The sequence below is a fragment of the Curcuma longa genome, chromosome 18 (genome assembly GCF_044706935.1).
Source record: "Curcuma longa cultivar G26 ecotype Majalengka, Jawa Barat chromosome 18, ITB_CL_G26_1.1, whole genome shotgun sequence".
NCBI lineage: Eukaryota > Viridiplantae > Streptophyta > Magnoliopsida > Zingiberales > Zingiberaceae > Curcuma > Curcuma longa.
This window is the reverse complement of record NC_133878.1, coordinates 2972765-2994066: the sequence shown is the minus strand read 5'-3', so window position 1 is coordinate 2994066 and position 21302 is coordinate 2972765. Positions and strand designations below refer to the sequence as shown.

The following is a 21302-nucleotide window of genomic DNA, read 5'->3' as shown; positions in this document are numbered from 1 at the left end:
CCTGGATAAGATAAATTGTAAGGCGTGGATCAAGTTTTATATTTTTTTTAAACATTTGCAGATCTAGATAAACTCAATAGTGCCTATATAAAGCTTCGGTCAGTGCATGAATCACATAGCTTCGAACAACACCCTCCTTCTGCGGCGGCCCGAGCTTCGACACGACCACATCCAACTTCTGTCGGAAGATCATCCCCAACATCCGAGCTCGTCCAAAATTTTCTACTATTGGGTAATGAAGAAATTTTTTTTCTACACTTATTTTTTGAAAGTGTGGGATTGTCACACTTTTGCACATTGTATTCGTCTACTCTACCAGAGTTTTTTTTTCTGATAGAGAGATTTAGTGGATTGCCCACAAAAAAGGTCCAAGGGACCTAGGCCTTCGAGTTGGAGTCGTCGAAGGCTCCGAACGAAGTAAAATCTTCGTGTTGACTTGTGATTTGTCGTATTTTTATTTTTTCGCTGTGCATGATTTTCAACGTAAAAAAAACTAAAAGTCATGTGATTCACCCCCCCCCCTCTTACGTGCACTCGATCCAACAGTAATTGCTTCAATCTTTTGAGGGTCTACAGAAATGCCTCAGCTAGGCGCCACATGCCTGAGAAATCCCACAGAAGATAACCAGAAATACATATTTGCTGAATTTTGCATATAGCTCACGAAGTAATGTCTCCAACACAATACAAAGGTGTTGCTCATGCTCCTCCTTCGATCGAGAATATATATTACAATATCATCAATAAGACTATGATAAACCTGTCCAGAAACTCCAAGAAAACGCAGTTCATCAAGTCCATAAATGCGGCTAGAGCATTGGTGAGTTTGAATGACATCACCAAGAATTTCTAGTGTCCATAGTGAGTACAGAAAGCTGTCTTCTGTGCATCCTCGTCCCATACTCTCAACTGTTGATACCCAGATTTTAAGTCAATCTTAGAGTGCACGCAGGAGTCCTTCAACTAATCAAACAAATCATCAATATGAAGCAAAGGGTATTTATTTTTTTATTGTAACCACATTTAACTGACGGTAATCAATGCACAACCTCATAGATCCGTCCTTCTTTCTCACAAATAGAACTGGGATTCCCCATGATGAAACACTAGGATGAATGAATCCCTGACCCAACAACTTTTGTAGTTGAAGCTTAAGTTCCTCCAACTCTTTCCGTGTCATTCGACATGGAACCTTAGACACTGATGTTGTGCTTGGAATCACCTCGATAGTAAAATAGACCTGCCTCTGAGGTGGCAAGCCAGGAAGCTCATCCGAAAATACATCATGATAATTTCAGATGATACGAACATCGGAAAGATAAGAAATACTATCTTCCTCTGTTTACTTCAGAAACAGTAAATAATCTCAACATCCACTGTTTAACATTGTTTGGGCTTGTATAGCCGAAATGGGAGATAATCCATCATTCTGAATACCAACAAATTCCCAAGCGGATTGATCCGTCGGTCGAAAGGTAACCACTCTAGCTCAGCAATTCAGAAACTCCTGGCGTCGTCACAAATAGAATGTTGCTAAGAAGTACTGTGACTCGAAAGCTTCCCTGAATGATCGTCATGATATATCCTACTCACCAAAAATCATCCTCTGTGTCTTCCACCACGTGACAGCCTAATCACGAAGGTGGTAGATAGCTAATTCAATTTTTCTCTGTATCGATACACATGTGATATAGTTGAAGGTATCCGTCAAACATTTAAACCAGGAACGTGCCACCCATGGGTCAGATCTCCTATGGATCGATCATTTACCGACTTTGTCAGCACCGGTATCCGGCTCTCATCCATACTCTTACGAGCAATAGTCGGTACCGGGTCCGTCAAAGGTATCTACTGAGCTCGAGAACCCTATCCCCCCACTAGAGGATTACAGGTCTGTTCCCGACTATCCATAACATCCTCAAAAGTCCTTGGTTCTACTGGCGTAACAAGGTGTCTCGGTGGTCGGCCACACCCTCGATTTTGTACAGGAGCCATAAGATAATTAATTAATACCTGCCAGCATAACTACTATGATTTTCTAGAATTGAATTAGACATAAAAGGTAACTTACTACCACTTGGAGAGATCATGTCACTGTCCGTCCCATCTCACAGTCTAGATCAAGTAAATTGAAAATACGATGAAAATCCAAAGAAACAATATGGACTCAACTTAGTATGCTCTGATACCCAAAATAATTGGTATCAGATAAATCAAAAATGCAACGACAAATCCATGAGAAACCCTTAAAAGCCCAGACGGCCACAACCACATGTGCTTCCGCAAGTGCACGGAATATCGCCAAGTAATAAAAAGATCGAATCCACAGGGACCGTGGAACTACTTACTAAATCTAGCACAAAAAGGTGGAGAGAATATAGATCATGAGTTGTGTGGGGGAGAAAGGAGTGTTTTAAAGTGCTTTATCCTAAAAGTCGGAGAAAGGGATCGACTGTGACACTGATGGGTGAAGCGATCCTAGGATTTCGGACTCCTCAGAGAATGGATTAATCGACTTGGATCCTCTACCTTTCCTCAATAACTGTTCAATTGTAGGAATGTCAACCAAATTATCCAATTCAACCTCGTCAGGTATCCTCGAATTAACTCATTGGTGTTCTTACGTCACTCGTTATTGGTTTGAAACGGTTCTAGAAGCCCGGTTCAAGGTCTGCCCGTGTCACTCAGGCGCCCCGGAAATACTAAAAGAACCTTATCCACTGTCACTAGATACCCTTTTACGGATCTCTCCCCAATAACGAATGACCGCTAACTATTCCTCATAAGAATTCAACTATGTATTAGAAAACCCTTCGGAATCTCGCCCGGTTCAAGGTCTGCCCCTTTTACAGAGCGCCCCGGTATACGGCCTAATGATTCTCCAATTCATAGTAAATCCCTACCCTCATGGATTCATACACACAAGTTATCATCAAGCACAAGCACAAATCCACAAAGCAATGCACAGTATTTCATAGAAAACGGTAGATTAATCAAATCCAAATACAATCATCCATTACATCTGATTTATCCTACATCCTAGAATCTAGGGAAATCTACTCCATATCGAGGAGAATACAATCCAAAGGAAAGAGAGAATACATCTTGTTCCCAAAGATAAACAAGAAATGCAGGAAACTAGACTTATCTTCTTCCTCGGAGTGAAATCTCTGCGTAGATGAGATGGAAATGGTCTGGAGCAGTCGGATCGGTGATGGATCGTCGAATCTCTCTCCGAAATAGGCGTCGGCGGCTCTAGAACAACTCCGGTGGCTCTCCAAAGTCTCCCCCCTTTGCTAGGTCTCCAAAGAGGCCTATTTATAGTGCAGGGTTCGGTAGCAGCTCGCCTCCGTGCACACGGCCGTGCCTGGAAGGCACGGCCTTGTGTTGGCTTCCGGCACAAGGTAAGGCACGGCCGTGCCTTGTGGGCACGGCCTGAAGCTGTGAGCTCTCGGATCAGGGGCACGGCCGTGCCTCTTAGGCACGGCCCAGAGTAGTCCTTCTTCTGTTTGATGGCACGGCCGTGCCTGGGAGGCACGGCCACGCACTGGCTGGAGCTGAGTTGCTGGACACGGCCGTGCTTCTGAGGCACGGCCTGCTGCTTGGGCGCTTCTGTTCTTGCACACGGCCGTGCCTGTGAGGCACGGCCTTCAGCTGAGGCTGGCTCCAAGGTGAAGACACGGCCGTGCTTTGGAGGCACGGCCATGAACTGGCTTGGTTCTGTTTTGAAGCACGGGTGTGCTTTTGAGGCACGGCCTCTGGCTGATGCTGAGGGGAATTTGGCACACGCCCGTGCCCATTGACACACGGCCAGAAGTTGAATAGACATGGCCGTGCCTATGAGGCACGGCCCTGTCTTGCCTGATCTTCAATAGTACTCCGTTTTGCCCGTTTTCGCTCCAATTTCCACCCTGAAACATGTTAAAGCACGAGCAGATCTCCGAACTAGGAAATGTAGAATATATGCCTAAATGCATGAATAAGGGATGCAACATACATAAGAATAAAGCAATAAGCTCAGAAAGATGTGCAAATAAAGCATGAAAACAGGTATACATCCTACGCACATCAATTACAGGACTCTCTATTGAAATACCCTTTGGGGTATATGGGCGAATCGCGACAAGGTCAAGTGCTGCCAAGTGATTATCAGAACCTAAAGAAAGCATTTGATCAGAAACAAGAAATGCAAATGTTATTTGTGCGGGCAAGAGGGACATTTTGCCAAAGAATTTCCTAATGACAAAAGGAATGTGAAAAGGGTTGCTATCTTTGAGCAACTAGAAATTCCTGATGACTGTGAAATATTATCTGTTAAAGAAGGAGAAGACCTAAGTGATGCAATTTTTAGCATATCTGAGGGGGCGGATGGCAATGAAGATTTACAAAGGTCTGTTCAGACTTTATCTATGCTTCATGAAACTAATTTTATGCTTGGGCAGATTGATGGAGGCTATAGGCCAAGGGTCAAAGTTACTGAGCAGCAATTAAATTGTCAGCATAACTGGCTTCATAATGAGGTAATCAATCCACCTCAATCCGTTAACTGCACCTGCTGTAAAAGGCTTACTTTGCAGAGGGCCAGGATTCATTGTCCTAGTTGTCTTATTACATCATGTAATCTCTGCGGCCCATATTACTTCAACCAGGAAGTACCCATAGCACCTTCAGCACCAGCACCATTTTTGCCCTTCAATCTTCTGAAAGAACAGCAATATTACATTTCCTGGTGCGAGGGGGAAATCGAACGTCTCAAGAAGGAGGTAATTTTTTATAAACAAAGATATGAATCACTGATAGTTAAGGAACTAGCAGAGGATTTTCAGGAGTTGAGCAGGAAGGAGAAGGAAGTTATTGAAGAAGAAGATGAGGAGCTTACAAATGCGGTACTTGGAGAGCATATTAGCAATTTAATGGGACAAGGACCCAGGTTAATCAAAAATATGCTCTACACTCTATTAATTGAAATTGACATTCCAGGTACCCCCAAATTCTCATTAAAAGCTATACTCGACACTGGAGCAACTACCTGCTATGTAGATCAAAATTCAGTACCCACTTTTGCTACGGAAAAAAATATCTTTTTGGTAAAGTTCAGTGGTATTAATTCACAGCAGACAGCCGATATGAAGCTTAAACAGGGGAGGATGTTTATTGGGGATAATATCTTCTGAATTCCGTATACTTACAGTTTTCCTATGCGTCTAGGTGATGGAATTCAGATGATTGTTGGCTGTAACTTTATCAGAGCTATGCATGGCGGAGTAAGGATAGAGGGCAATGTGGTAACCTTTTACAAAAACATTACCACAATTAATACTTTACCTGCTGTCACTTCTGCAGCAGCCATAGAAGAACTGGATCTTGAAGAGGAGGAGTATATCCAGATACAGGGAATGGTTAGTAACTACTCTCTGGGGCAAACATTAACAGGATTTAAGGAACAATTCAGTCCACTCCTTAATGAATTAGCAGAGCAAGGTGATACCAAAGATAGCGGAAACTAAACTTCTACTTGCACAGAGTTGAATAATGAAAGACTCTTGAAAACATAACAGAATTAACTTGCACAAGTAGGAAACTTACAAACACAAACTTGATTACAGACTCTTGATCGAAGTAAGGCTTGTAGTGTAATGCACTGCGTGTCTTGCAACGATAACTTAGACTCTTACTTATAGGGGGAGAAACCTTAGTGAGGAAGGAAAGAACCGGGTGCACATATGGGCCCCATCGTCATTCTTATCATCCTCTTTACAGCTATTCTCCACTCATACTCACTTTATTCTGAATAGACGGCTCCCCGGGGCTCAATCTTTCAGAATTTTATTAAAGCATATAAAAGCACACTCACTATAGAGTAGATAAGAGGGAATCTCTGAGTCATCCCTTTGAGTCATCCGGGTCCATCATGCCCGCTAAAGCTTGAAAGGTGTTGTCCTCTTGGTTGCGTCTCGCATAAGGTTTGTTGCGGCTTCCAGCTGGTCATCAATTTGCTTGACAACTGTGTACCAGCTGTCATAGAAATTATTTCCTGTGGTGCTTCGTCTGTTTCGGAATTCTTGGAGCTTAAGGAAGTGCATAGTTCTGTACTGCTCCATAGATTTGATAACTTGTTCTGCTGCCAGTTGCTCGAGCTCAAATAATTGCTTCTGTATTCCCTTGTATTCAACATTGTATTCTCCAAGGTTCCACGATCTTGAATTCTGATAATGCATGAGGTAAAGATATTTGTTATCCAACCTGTCAATGCATGTATACTCTGGATTATTAGCCCATGAGCCTCCTTGCTAGGCTTCCACTCCAATTTTTGAAGGGCTGGAGTTATCAGACTCAAGTCCTCCTCTATTTGTTCCGGCCATCCTGTACAGACAAGACAAGTTAATAAATGGGATAATGCATCTGCTACCTGGTTGTCCTTGCCATCAATATGTTCAAAATGAATAGGAATGCCCATGCCAGAAATAAAATCAGTAAATGCTAGCCATCGGACTCTAGAAGGCTTATTACAGGGAGATTTCTGAAAGAAACTTATAATAGCCTGGCAATCTGTTCTTATTAGCAGTTCTTCTTTATCCAGAAAATAGATCTTCAATGCTTCCAAAGAGTTCATAACAACATTGATTTCCGCGTCAATGGTTGATTTTGGAGGATCAAACTTGCCACTCGCGTAAGCACATATTTTTTCCATGGTCTTAGGATCAAATTTTTGAGGTTTCCACTTGCAAATACCCCCCATCCGTCCATACAGCAATCAGTTTCCAGTATCATATAGCAGTTTTCAGGGGGAACTTCTAGGGCGGGCAGCCTTTTCACAATATTCTTAATTTTTGTCACAAGGGCCCAATCTTGGAAATTCATCCTTTTATCCCCATTTGGGCTGGTCTTGGCATATAAAGGCCCAAGCAGAGTACCCAGATTGGGAATGTAATTTCTTGCATTGTTCAGTAGCCCAAGCCATGATCGCATACCCTTTTTTGAAAGAAGTGTCTTCTCATGGAAATCAGTAATCTTGGTAATAATATGTGGCTGCAGTTTTAGCTGTCTTTTTCCAAGAACTACTCCCAAAAATTCAATTTCTGTCACTCCAATTTTCATTTTTGTAGGGCTTAAGACAAGCCCATTCTGTTTGCATATATCTAGCATAATACGCAAGTGTTTTGCATGTTCCTCAATTGTCTGAGAGAAAATTAGAATGTCATCTATATATACTGCAATGAATTCACTTGTACCTTTAAAACAAGTGTCCATCTTCCGTTGAAAGATTGCTGGAGCATTTTTCAAGCCGAATGGCATTACAAGCCATTCAAACAATCCATCGGGAACCCAGAATGCCGTCCATTCAATTGAGTCGAGGTGCATTGCCACCTGATGAAAACCACTTTTCAAGTCAAATTTATAGTAAATGCAACTCTTACTGACCTTCTGTAAAATTGTTTTAATGTCTGGCAGACTGTACTGGTCTTTATTAGTGATGTCATTGAGTCTCTTATAGTTGAAGACCATTCTTTCTTTACCCTTTATCTCCTGGCCAGTTTGCGGATCAATGGTTGTGCCTGAATTGACAATTATAGCAGCGGTTCTGTGCCTACTCTTACTGGGCCGAATATCCTTCATTTCTAGTAATGTTTCAACATGTCTAGTGAAAGCCTGCTTCTGCTGAGGTGTTAAATTCTTCAGGGGTCTGTCCTCAATAATAAAATCAGTGTTTTTAATGTCCAACTGGCAAACTATCTGATTCTTGGCCCAATGCTTCAGAGGATTATCACCAATAAAACCTTGCTCTGCTAATTCATTAAGGAGTGGACTGAATTGTTCCTTAAATCCTGTTAATGTTTGCCCCAGAGAGTAGTTACTAACCATTCCCTGTATCTGGATATACTCCTCCTCTTCAAGATCCAGTTCTTCTATGGCTGCTGCAGAAGTGACAGCAGGTAAAGTATTAATTGTGGTAATGTTTTTGTAAAAGGTTACCACATTGCCCTCTATCCTTACTCCGCCATGCATAGCTCTGATAAAGTTACAGCCAACAATCATCTGAATTCCATCACCTAGACGCATAGGAAAACTGTAAGTATACGGAATTCGAAAGATATTATCCCCAATAAACATCCTCCCCTATTTAAGCTTCATATCGGTTGTCTGCTGTGAATTAATACCGCTGAACTTTACCAAAAAGGTATTTTTTTCCGTAGCAGAAGTGGGTACTGAATTTTGATCTACACAGCAGGTAGTTGCTCCAGTGTCGAGTATAGCTTTTAATGAGAATTTGGGGGTACTTGGAATGTCAATTTCAATTAACAGATTGTAGAGCATATTTTTGATTAACCTGGGTCCTTGTCCCATTAAATTGCTAATCTGCTCTCCAAGTACCGCATTTGTGAGCTCCTCATCTTCTTCTTCAATAACTTCCTTCTCCTTCCTGCTCAACTCCTGAAAATCCTCTGCTAGTTCCTTAACTATCAGTGATTCATATCTTTGTTTATAAAAAATTTCCTCCTTCTTAAGACGTTCGATTTCCCCCTCGCACCAGGAAATGTAATATTGCTGTTCTTTCAGAAGATTGAAGGGCAAAAATGGTGCAGGTGCTGAAGGTGCTATGGGTACTTCCTAGTTGAAGTAATATGGGCCGCAGAGATTACTTGATGTAATAAGACAACTAGGACAATGAATCCTGGCCCTCTGCAAAGTAAGCCTTTTACAGCAGGTGCAGTTAACGGATTGAGGTGGATTGATTACCTCATTATGAAGCCAGTTATGCTGACAATTTAATTGCTGCTCAGTAACTTTGACCCTTGGCCTATAGCCTCCATCAATCTGCCCAAGCATAAAATTAGTTTCATGAAGGATAGATAAAGTCTGAACAGACCTTTGTAAATCTTCATTGCCATCCTCCCCCTCAGATATACTAAAAATTGCATCACTTAGGTCTTCTCCTTCTTTAATAGATAATATTTCACAGTCATCAGGAATTTCTAGTTGCTCAAAGATAGCAACCCTTTTCACATTCCTTTTGTCATTAGGACATTCTCTGGCAAAATGTCCCTCTTGCCCGCACAAATAACATTTGCATTTCTTGTTTCTGATCAAATGCTTTCTTTTCTCTATTCGAGCATGTGTTTCATGCGGTTTGCCCTTGTATGTCCTGGACTTTCGTACCCCAAATGTCTTTCTATTCTGGTAGTACCCAGGGATTGGGATTTGCTTACAGAACGATAAGTTCTTCAAATTTCTCTTGTACGCTGCATCCCTGCATTCCTGTTCCAGGAATTCATAAGCAAAGAGAACCCTAGGAAGGACCCCTACCGTTAATCCGGAATATTTTTCATCATAGGCAGCCTTGATCCGATCCCCAAGGTCATCAGGCATTTTAAGCCACAGCATTTCTGATAACTCTGGTCCTGCATATAGCCTTCCTGTCTTTGAAGCGAGTCTCCTGAAATCATTCAAATAGTTAACAACATCCTTTACATTATCACAAGTTAATTTTACCAGATCCTTGTATGCCTTGTTTTGAATGGATGTGGATCCTTGGGCAGGATCTTCTGAAGAGAAAACCCTTCTAATTTGTGATAAAATATTCTGGGTACCATCTCTTCCATCACTTGTATTAATTAAGGATTCATATTCTTGAGGATAGCTCATCCTCCACTGTATCCAAGCTAGCTTTTCTGTTTCCCCCAGGAGGTTTTCAATATACTCCGCCTTATCTCTTGCATCAGTGAATGCTTGACTTGCAATATGGTTCTTAGTAACATATTCCCATCGGGAAAACACATCATGGAAAAGTCCAATTTGCTCTGGGATAATAAATATCGCTCCACTCTGCTGTTGTGCTGAGGGGAGTGTCCACATTTCATTATTACTACCTCCTCGAAATCTCACCTTAGGAGGTTGTTGTTCATAAATAGGTTGAGGTCTTGCTGGCCTTTGGTCTGCTGGTGGGTACCCTAGAGGTCCCATAGCAACATCCTGAGCAGGCGTGTAGGGGGAAGTCACCGCACTTGTTGAAGAATATAAGTGTTGTTCACCAGTCCTTTCTGCCAATCTTCTTAAAATTGGATATTCCATCTCAGCATGTACCGCTAGTAGTTGTGGTTGATCATCATCCCCCTTATGTTCATCACCCTTTTGCTCACTCCCTTCATGTTCATCCTCCTCTTGTTCACTAATCCAACCAAAACACGGAGTCCTCCCACCACCTTCAGATGCGAATGGATTCAGCCACTCAGCCTGGTGGGACGGATCTATTTGATCAACAGCTTCAGGGTCGGTATCCCAGCCAGAAGGAATGATAGGGATATCAACAGTTGGAGGAATAGCATAATCAACTAGGTAGTCATACTTACCGCTAGGCTCTCCCAGTGGTGCCATCAGTTTTTGCGGTTGGTAAATAATCTCGGACTGAATCTGTGTAGGTTCAGCCACAGCGCTGGGCGCAATTTCTTCACTATTAGCTGGTATCTCTGGAAAAGTCATACTGACCATATACTGTATTTGAGCGAAATACTCATTCTCTTCATCAGCATCCTCAACAGGTTCGTCCCATGAAGTTTCCATGGACCGGAGTACAATGGCCCCTGGGCTTGTATTTCCTGCATGGTTATTCATGGGATTTCCCTGTTCAGAGTCTGATTCATGTAATAGTACCAGTACATATTCTTTGCCCTTGTCATTTAGTATTGAGTCCATAATGTTCGTTGTGGATTTTGAACCAAAGCCACCCATTCCCCTTTCAGTCCTGGCCAATTCTGAGATGCTTGGTAGTTTGGACAAGCTTGTTAGCTCATAAATATCAGGTGTGATAATTTTTTCAAAAATAATTTGGGCAACACACTGTCCCTGTGAGATTTTTATACTATTGTCAGAATGATTGAACAACATTATCAATATCTCACCTCGGTAATCGTTGTCAATAACCCCTGCTCCAACATCTAGGCCCAGTTTCCAAGCAGCACTTGACCTTGTCGCGATTCGCCCATATACCCCAAAGGGTATTTCAATAGAGAGTCCTGTAGTTATTAAAGCTCTATCCCTTGCAAGGATATAATGATCCTTATCTGCCGCTAGATCCAGCCCTGCAGCCCCAGGGCTCTTCCTTTGTGGTATAGTTGCTGTATCAGTTAATTTTCGAACAAGAATATAAGGAAAATCAGGTGTCCCATATGGTATCTCCATAACTGCTTCAAATTCCTTTTGAAGATCCTCATGCTCCTGTTTTAAGGATTTAGCAAGCTCATGTAATAATAAGGGAGCTAATAAATGAGAGGGTGCTTCATTATCACTTTGAATTTCTTCATCATTTAAATTAAAGGATGGGTGTAACCCAGAGGTTCTAGATGCAATATAATTACCAAAAGATAAGGAAATTCTTCCATCCAGTAAATTCTGACTATTCACCTCCGCTGGTTGCATAGGGATATTTACCCTTGTAGGATTAATTACCCAGTTTAACCCTTAAAATTGTGATGTAGAATACCGTCTTCCTGGCAAAGCCTGAACCCCATGACTTGCCAAATAATCAACTACCCCCTGAATCTCGTAGGCAAAGCCTACATTAGGGGTGTTAGAAAGCCTCCCCACCATTCCCCTTGTGATCAAGAGGTTTGCTTCTCCATATCTCCATTGCTCGTAGCCCCTGGTTAGGATTGTCACCTGGATGTTCCTATAAAAGTCCCCAACTGTCAGTATTAAATCAGGAATAAGGTATACCAGCTGACTTCCCCTGGTCAGATCAACCTCCATGGTTGCCAATATTGATTGATCGCCAAGCCACCGATTGTCTCGAAAGACAATCAACGCCATGGTTCCTTCTTCTTGCCTGTGTAAGGTTTGGATTCTTACCTGCAATACCCCAAGATGGATATATTGCATTCTGCTCCTTTGCAGCTGATTGTAACTGCCCTCTTGTATAAAGGTTCGGTCCTGCTGATTATTATCAATACAGAGAATAGCTTCCCCAGAACGATGGACATAAACTCTATGGTTCACATCGTCCCGTCTTGAGTGATAGAGGACTTCTGCCGGGACAATTGAAGCTCTTTCCTGCATAGAAAGTTGTAATTGAGCTTGTGGGTCAATTTGCTGTTCTAAAGTATGTGGAGTTGTTGCTCCTCCCGTTAATCTCCTACGAATTCTTCATGAAGCTTGTTGGGTGTTGAACAGCCTCCTCTGATTTCTTCTATATTCTCGAATCTGGTCCTCATATAAAGGAGGTGATATAGCTTCTGTAGTAGTGATTGCTCTTGAAGTCATTTTTACTTCTTCAATTTTTCTTGTTCCTCCTTCAATATCTTATAAGGGTCCCAGAATACCCTTAATTTGCCTCTCCCTTCCTTAGGCTTCTCAGAAGAACCTAAAGATAAATTCTGCAACTTGTCTATTAGAGAATTAGGTAAAATGGCTGCTGAAGATGTACCTCCCTTTTGCTGCTCTTTGAGACTCTTTAGCTCTTCTTGTATCTCCCTTAAACTTTCAGCTATTTGAGCAAGCAACTGTATCTGAGTATTGTTTTGTTTCAAAAGAACGCTATAAGAACCGTTCTGATAATCACTTGGTTTTGCAAAGCCAACAGCTGGTGATTCAATTGGGTCTGTTGCTAGAAGGGCGTCTTTGTAGGATTTGGAATTCCTTGTTATCACGTAATTCATAAAGCCAGAAAGATTGGTTTAAGAAAAAGGTTAGGGTATTAGAATCCAGAGATAAAATTAAACCCTAAAATACGCCTTCAGAGTTTTGGTTCATATGAATGTGCCCTTGGACTTACTCCTTCTGCCAAGTTAGGATTCATCCTTTTACCAAATACTCGTGAATTTGTATTGCAGGGTTATAACTTTTACTCTTTCATCCTAACCCTTCCCTAAGAGTTTTAGCCAATCATCCAAGCTCTGATACCAAAGATAGCGGAAACTAAACTTCTACTTGCACAGAGTTGAATAATGAAAGACTCTAGAAAACTTAACAGAATTAACTTGCACAAGTAGGAAACTTACAAACACAAACTTGATTACAGACTCTTGATCGAAGTAAGGCTTGTAGTGTAATGCACTGCGTGCCTTGCAACGATAACTTAGACTCTTACTTATAGGGGGAGAAACCTTAGTGAGGAAGGAAAGAACCGGGTGCACATATGGGCCCCATCGTCATTCTTATCATCCTCTTTACAGCTATTCTCCACTCATACTCACTTTATTCTGAATAGACGGCTCCCCGGGGCTCAATCTTTCAGAATTTTATTAAAGCATATAAAAGCACACTCACTATAGAGTAGATAAGAGGGAATCTCTGAGTCATCCCTTTGAGTCATCCGGGTCCATCATGCCCGCTAAAGCTTGAAAGGTGTTGTCCTCTTGGTTGCGTCTCGCATAAGGTTTGTTGCGGCTTCCAGCTGGTCATCAATTTGCTTGACAACTGTGTACCAGCTGTCATAGAAATTATTTCCTGTGGTGCTTCGTCTGTTTCGAAATTCTTGGAGCTTAAGGAAGTGCATAGTTCTGTACTGCTCCATGGATTTGATAACTTGTTCCGCTGCCTGTTGCTCGAGCTCAAATAATTGCTTCTGTATTCAACATTGTATTCTCCAAGGTTCCACGATCTTGAATTCTGATAATGCATGAGGTAAAGATATTTATTATCCAACCTGTCAATGCATGTATACTCTGGATTATTAGCCCATGAGCCTCCTTGCTGGGCTTCCACTCCAATTCTTGAAGGGCTGGAGTTATCAGACTCAAGTCCTCCTCTATTTGTTCCGGCCATCCTGTACTGACAAGACAAGTTAATAAACGGGATAAAGCATCTGCTACCTGGTTGTCCTTGCCATCAATATGTTCAAAATGAATAGGAATGCCCATGCCAGTAATAAAATCAGTAAATGCTAACCATCGGACTCTAGAAGGCTTATTACTGGGAGATTTCTGAAAGAAACTTATAATAGCCTGACAATCTGTTCTTATTAGCAGTTCTTCTTTATCCAGAAAATAGATCTTCAGTGCTTCCAAAGAGTTCATAACAGCATAGATTTCCGCGTCAATGGTTGATTTTGGAGGATTAAACTTGCCACTTGCGTAAGCACATATTTTTTTCCATGGTCTTAGGATCAAATTTTTGAGGTTTCCACTTGCAAATACCCCCCCCATCCGTCCATACAGCCATCAGTTTCCAGTATCATATAGCAGTTTTCAGGGGGAACTTCTAGGGCGGGCAGCCTTTTCACAATATTCTTAATTTTTGTCACAAGGGTCCAATCTTGGAAATTCATCCTTTTATCCCCATTTGGGCTGGTCTTGGCATATAAAGGCCCAAGCAGAGTACCCAGATTGAGAATGTAATTTCTTGCATAGTTCAGTAGCCCAAGCCATGATCGCATACCCTTTTTTAAAAGAAGTGCCTTCTCATGGAAATCAGTAATCTTGGTAATAATATGTGGCTGCAGTTTCAGCTGTCTTTTTCCAAGAACTACTCCCAAAAATTCAATTTCTATCACTCCAATTTTCATTTTTGTAGGGCTTAAGACAAGCCCATTCTATTTGCATATATCCAGCATAATACGCAAGTGTTTTGCATGTTCCTCAATTGTCTGAGAGAAAATTAGAATGTCATCTATATATACTGCAATGAATTCACTTGTACCTTTAAAACAAGTGTCCATCTTTCGTTGAAAGATTGCTGGAGCATTTTTCAAGCCGAATGACATTACAAGCCATTCAAACAATCCATCGGGAACCCAGAATGTCGTCCATTCAATTGAGTCGGGGTGCATTGCCACCTGATGAAAACCACTTTTCAAGTCAAATTTAGAGTAAATGCAACTCTTACTGACCTTCTGTAAAATTGTTTTAATGCCTGGCAGACTGTACTGGTCTTTATTAGTGATGTCATTGAGTCTCTTATAGTTGAAGACCATTCTTTCTTTACCCTTTATCTCCTGGCCAGTTTGCGGATCAATGGTTGTGTCTGAATTGACAATTATAGCAGTGGTTCTGTGCCTACTCTTACTGGGCCAAATAACCTTCATTTCTAGTAATGTTTCAACATGTCTAGTGAAAGCCTACTTCTGCTGAGGTGTTAAATTCTTCAGGGGTCTGTCCTCAATAATAAAATCAGTGTTTTTAATGTCCAACTGGCAAACTATCTGATTCTTGGCCCAATGCTTCAGAGGATTATCACCAATAAAACCTTGCTCTGCTAATTCATTAAGGAGTGGACTGAATTGTTCCTTAAATCCTGTTAATGTTTGCCCCAGAGAGTAATTACTAACCATTCCCTGTATCTGGATATACTCCTCCTCTTCAAGATCCAGTTCTTCTATGGCTGCTGCAGAAGTGACAGCAGGTAAAGTATTAATTGTGGTAATGTTTTTTGTAAAAGGTTACCACATTGCCCTCTATCCTTACTCCGCCATGCATTAGCTCTGATAAAGTTACAGCCAACAATCATCTGAATTCCATCACCTAGACGCATAGGAAAACTGTAAGTATACGGAATTCGGAAGATATTATCCCCAATAAACATCCTCCCCTGTTTAAGCTTCATATCGGCTGTCTGCTGTGAATTAATACCACTGAACTTTACCAAAAAGGTTTTTTTTTCCGTAGCAGAAGTGGGTACTGAATTTTGATCTACACAGCAGGTAGTTGCTCCAGTGTCGAGTATAGCTTTTAATGAGAATTTGGGGGTACCTGGAATGTCAATTTCAATTAACAGATTGTAGAGCATATTTTTGATTAACCTGGGTCCTTGTCCCATTAAATTGCTAATCAGCTCTCCAAGTACCGCATTTGTAAGCTCCTCATCTTCTTCTTCAATAACTTCCTTCTCCTTCCTGCTCAACTCCTAAAAATCCTCTGCTAGTTCCTTAACTATCAGTGATTCATATCTTTGTTTATAAAAAATTACCTCCTTCTTGAGACGTTCGATTTCCCCCTCGCACCAGGAAATGTAATATTGCTGTTCTTTCAGAAGATTGAAGGGCAAAAATGGTGCAGGTGCTGAAGGTGCTATGGGTACTTCCTGGTTGAAGTAATATGGGCCGCAAACAAGTGTCCATCTTCCGTTGAAAGATTGCTGGAGCATTTTTCAAGCCGAATGGCATTACAAGTCATTCAAACAATCCATCGGGAACCCAGAATGTCGTCCATTCAATTGAGTCGGGGTGCATTGCCACCTGATGAAAACTACTTTTCAAGTCAAATTTAGAGTAAATGCAACTCTTACTGACCTTCTGTAAAATTGTTTTAATGTCTGGCAGACTGTACTGGTCTTTATTAGTGATGTCATTGAGTCTCTTATAGTTGAAGACCATTCTTTCTTTACCCTTTATCTCTTGGCCAGTTTGCGGATCAATGGTTGTGCCTGAATTGACAATTATAGCAGTGGTTCTGTGCCTACTCTTACTGGGCCGAATAACCTTCATTTCTAGTAATGCTCCTGCTGTGAGATGATGGGGTAGACTAACAGACCTTCAAGCTTTAAACAACGTCCTTATCTGCTACCTGAGGAGAAGAAAAAGAAAATCTCAGGGTCTAGGTGGTGAGTATACAATACTCAGTGGATACTAGAATAGAAGTGCACAACAACATATATATATAATGAAACAACAGGATAGCATACAGTACAATGAACAAGGTCAATTAACAAGTAGCACACAATACGAACACAATCTTATAACAATAAGTGCAACAACCACAATCATATAACAAGTGCAACAACCACAATCATATGTAACAACAAGTGCAATAACCACAATCGTATAACAATAGGTGCAACAACCATCAATGCAGTATACACCAACCAACAAATGCATGTACATATGATATGCATGGTCACTGTCTACACTCACCACTCTCAAACACCCACCCAGTGCAGTAAATTGGGGCGCACGACAGGAAAACTGCACACGCTTCAACAACGAACCACTACTAATCAAGTAGGGAGCGGGCAGGATATCACAGAAGAGCTATCTAGCTAGTCCTGGTTGCACCCAACTTAGTGTAACAATTGCTCTCACTATTGTACCACTATCATACAGTGTCAAGTGAGGCCAACAATAACAACAATGATCGACACGCATACTTCTATCATGTATATGTCATGATGTTCAATTCAACATGTTAGGTCTATATCTAATCAGGCATAATCAACATCAACTAGATCAAGTCATCACTCACATGTCAACAGTAAAATGCAACTATATGGGAGAAAGCAAAAGATCATATCAAGATTAATCAATGAAGATAACAAGGATAATAACAAGGTAACAATGGAAATTAATCATGCACTTCAAATAGAATCCTTGTTGACCAAGCATAGGAGTACCCACTTGATGTAACGCACGTCGAATAAGAACCCCCAGAAATATAACCTCGTATATGGTCAAATTGACAATCAATCAAGGTCCTACAAATACAATAAACAACATTCACTAATAATCTCATAGGTCTTAGTCAATTCAAGATCTAACACTTAACCTAACCAAAATCCAATAACACAACTCAACTGGATTAACCTAACCAAGTCCAATTAAACTTCAGTTAATCTTAACCGGATCAAACACTAACTTAACCCAAATCCAATTAGATCCATAATTCAATTAAACTCATACTAATTAAACATGAGCTAATTTCATTAACTCCCACCAGATCTAAACCACCTTAATCTAATCCAATCCATACTCTAATTGGTTTCCAAACAGAAACCTAACAAGAATGTACTTAATAGAAAATCAATCTTTAATCATATCAATCCATCAGCTAAGCCTATCAAACAGAAACCCATAAAATCCAACCGAAACCTGATCAATAACAATCTCAACAGCTAACTCCATCAATTCCCAAACAACAAAAAACATTCCAACAGCAAAACAAAACCCAATAGTCAGCACTTTGGTCAATCCAACAGAACCTCACACCCTAACTATAATCAATTCAATCCTAAACATCCTAAAACAAACTATCAAATATCTGAACAAAACCTAACCGAATTCGATCAACTCGACAATAGATACAACAGAAACCAAGAAATCCCGATACCATGAAATCAGACCACCATTCAAAAATCGATCCAAGTAATAACCACAACCAGATTCAACAAGAGAATTCACCTCTGTCGCCCTTGAAATCTTGCTCAACCCCAATCAGATTCCGATTCTCCTTCTCGATTGAAACCAGATCTTCCCTTCTTCCCTCTGATCTGCCGATCAAGACACTAAATCTCAGAAATCCGATTGCAAAAATCCAATGGAAGTCCATACGCGATCCAAGAAACCCTAACGAAGGCAAGGATTTGTCTCTTACCTCTTCGGGCCCAATCCCCTATTTGCGCCGATCATCGCCACTTGACCGATTCCTCCGCTATAGCTATCCTGACGAGGGACCAGTTCGACGATCAAATTCCTGATCACCGACGATTTCCTTGGTGTCGGCACCGACTACGGACAAGAATTTTTCACGCGATCGCGCCGTCAGGAGGAAGAAGAAGACGAGGAGGGGAGATTGTGGTTTTGCAATGCACAGTGTCGCGGTTTAAAAAAGAAAAACCCTAACGAGTTTAACCAAACCCGAACCAATAACCTTTATCTACTTGGGTTTTTTATTTGGACTAATGGGCTAATTTAATTGGGTTATTAATTGAACTAAATGAGGCTGATTTAATTAGCTTCATTAAACCCAAGTTTGGATCCAAACCCATAAATGATTTAGTTCTTAATGACGATTATTAGAGGTAAAGTTTATTTACCTCAGTTAATCTCCAAAAATTCATTGTATTTTACAGAGTGTGTTACCTCTATCTCATTTTTGTGAGCCAAGGTAGGTGTCTGGCTAGATATGCTACAAGAAATGGGCATATGATGTGAAGAATGCTATAATTTTTCAAGCGAGAGTTTAAGGCTAATAGTATGGTCACTAAGGCGAGGGTGTTGGTTATGTCTTGTATGATGTATCTCATATAACTTCTTAGAAATCATTATAATTTTGAGAATAAAGTGTCAAAGCTTGATCAAATGCTCAATAAGATCCAAACACGTGCATTTAAATTTACAATATCTGAACTAGTAGTACATTTTTTTTCTCATGCATTAATACATTTTACTTATAAAAAATAAATTAATAATTTAACTTTCTTAGTAATTAATTAATAATTTTAAATATTTAAATTGATATAATTAATATTGTTCAAACAAGATTAATAACTGAATCAATCCATACATGGCAATTAAAAACTAATTTATTTTATAATTAAATATCAAATAAAAGATATATTGATTAATATTTTGACAATCAATTCTTTAAATAATTACTGATCGACTTTTAAAAAATTATTAATAATTGAATAGTTACTGATTATTAAATTAGCAATAAAATAGTTACTAATTATATATTTATAAATAATAACTAAATATTTAATTATTAATTAAATAATTAAATAATTAAATTACTTTCTAACTAACAATGGTCTAAAATAACATCTAGTCCATTTTTAACTGTTAAAAAATTTTAATCAAAAAATATTTAACAACTCTCGAGTTTTAACCTATTAAATAGGCGCTATTGTACTCATAATACTCTTGAATATGGTTATCGAACAATTCTATATATATTTTAAATTCTTTATGGCTATCAAACAATTTAAAATATAATACTCTCGAAGAAAAATATTTGACAATTTTATAGACTTTAAATTTATTTAATTATACTTCTAATTTTGAATTAACGAGTTAAAGGTAGAGGGTTGGACAAGAGGAATTTTTTTAAAAAATGCGTTTTAATAAAATTTAGAGTATATTGTACCAATAAGTATTTACTAAAGTTACATGCATCTTTTTAAAATTGCACACAAATTTTTCACATAATTTAACAATTTGACTTAGTTAGTTAAATCTTTTTTTTCACATTTTTATAGAGTATTATTTTTATGCAATTGACAAAATAAAAAATATTTTTAAAATTAAAATAAATTAGTTATAAGTTTTATTGATGAACATTAACAACCATTCGGACTTATTTATTTAATATATTTTATTTTTTAAAAGAAAATAATAATAACAAAACATAATAGCGAAATGATAAACCACTATCACTGGATGCCCGTTTATTGAAAAAATTTATTTCTTTCACGTTAATGAACACTTATGTCAAACTGGTGATGTCTAAGGCAATGACACAGATCTTCCGCTGCTCGTCGTCCTCCGCCACCAACGGCGACGTAGCGCCGGTGTCATTCGAACCCCTGCTCGCAGTCTCTCGGCGCGTCGACGCTGGAGCTCAGGTACTTAATGGCGTCGTCCTTCCGGCTCTCCTTGATGGCGCTCAGCGTCGAGTCGAGGTTGTCGATCAGATTGCTGTACAGTTCGTCGCACGTCGACAAGCTCATCCTTCTCCGCCTTGTCCTTCGAGCTCTTCAGCAGCTCCTTGACCTTTCCGGCGATCTCCGTCGCCTTCTTCGACGACAGCTTGGTGGCGATGACGGCGAGGGCCGCGAGGCCACGCACGTCGGCGGTGGCGCTGCTAGGGTTCGATTTCAACGTCTTCACACAGAAATCGTACTTGACGCCGGGATGGTCGCTGTCGGAGATGGACTTGCAGGTGGACTCCACGGTGGCGTGCGCCGCCGGCGAGAGGAGGAGGAGGAGGGCGGCCAGAGCGAGGCAGGAGCTTGCCTCATCATCATCTTCAACTAGTTGCTTAATTCCCTTCAAACTAAATTGTGCAAATTTATAGGGCTATTGCCACAAATTTTGCATAAAAATTAATTGAATTAAAATGGAAGAATTAATTAAATTTCATTTGTTTTTAACAAAGTAATTTAATTGTTTCAATTAATATTTGATTGAAGAAAATATGTGTAATTACTGTAAGTATTAATTTATGTTTAAATTCAGTGCATGTTTTGGAATGAAATTTTCTTCTATTAAATATTTAAATTATATTTGTGGAAAGGAATTAATACACTTTAGTAAGTTGTAATTTATTTATTTAAATAATATTTGATTAAACGAATTATATATATATATATATAGTACTTATAACTACGTACACACGTTTCCTTTAATCAAATATTATTTAAAACAAATAAATTACAACTTACTAAAGTGTATTAATCTATATATATATATATATATATAGTTCTTATAACTATGTACACATGTTTCCTTTAATCAAATATTATTTAAAACAAATAAATTACAACTTACTAAAGTGTATTAATTATATATATATATATATCAAGAAGAGTCTTTCTAAAGGCAATAAAACACCCCACGTCTACACGCTCATCTCCCACTTGTCCAAGTAAAATGACAAAGA

At 39.7% G+C, this 21302-nt stretch overlaps 3 pseudogenes; 1 reads left to right on the top strand and 2 right to left on the bottom strand.

Moving 5' to 3' along the window:
• Window positions 1–4108: 4108 nt before the first annotated feature.
• On the top strand, window positions 4109–5507 carry LOC141812351 (uncharacterized; annotated as a pseudogene).
• Window positions 5508–8020: 2513 nt separating this feature from the next.
• Window positions 8021–12051, bottom strand: LOC141812350 (uncharacterized; annotated as a pseudogene).
• Window positions 12052–12257: 206 nt separating this feature from the next.
• LOC141812349 (uncharacterized) lies at window positions 12258–18328 on the bottom strand (annotated as a pseudogene).
• Between the last annotated feature and the right edge of the window lie 2974 nt (window positions 18329–21302).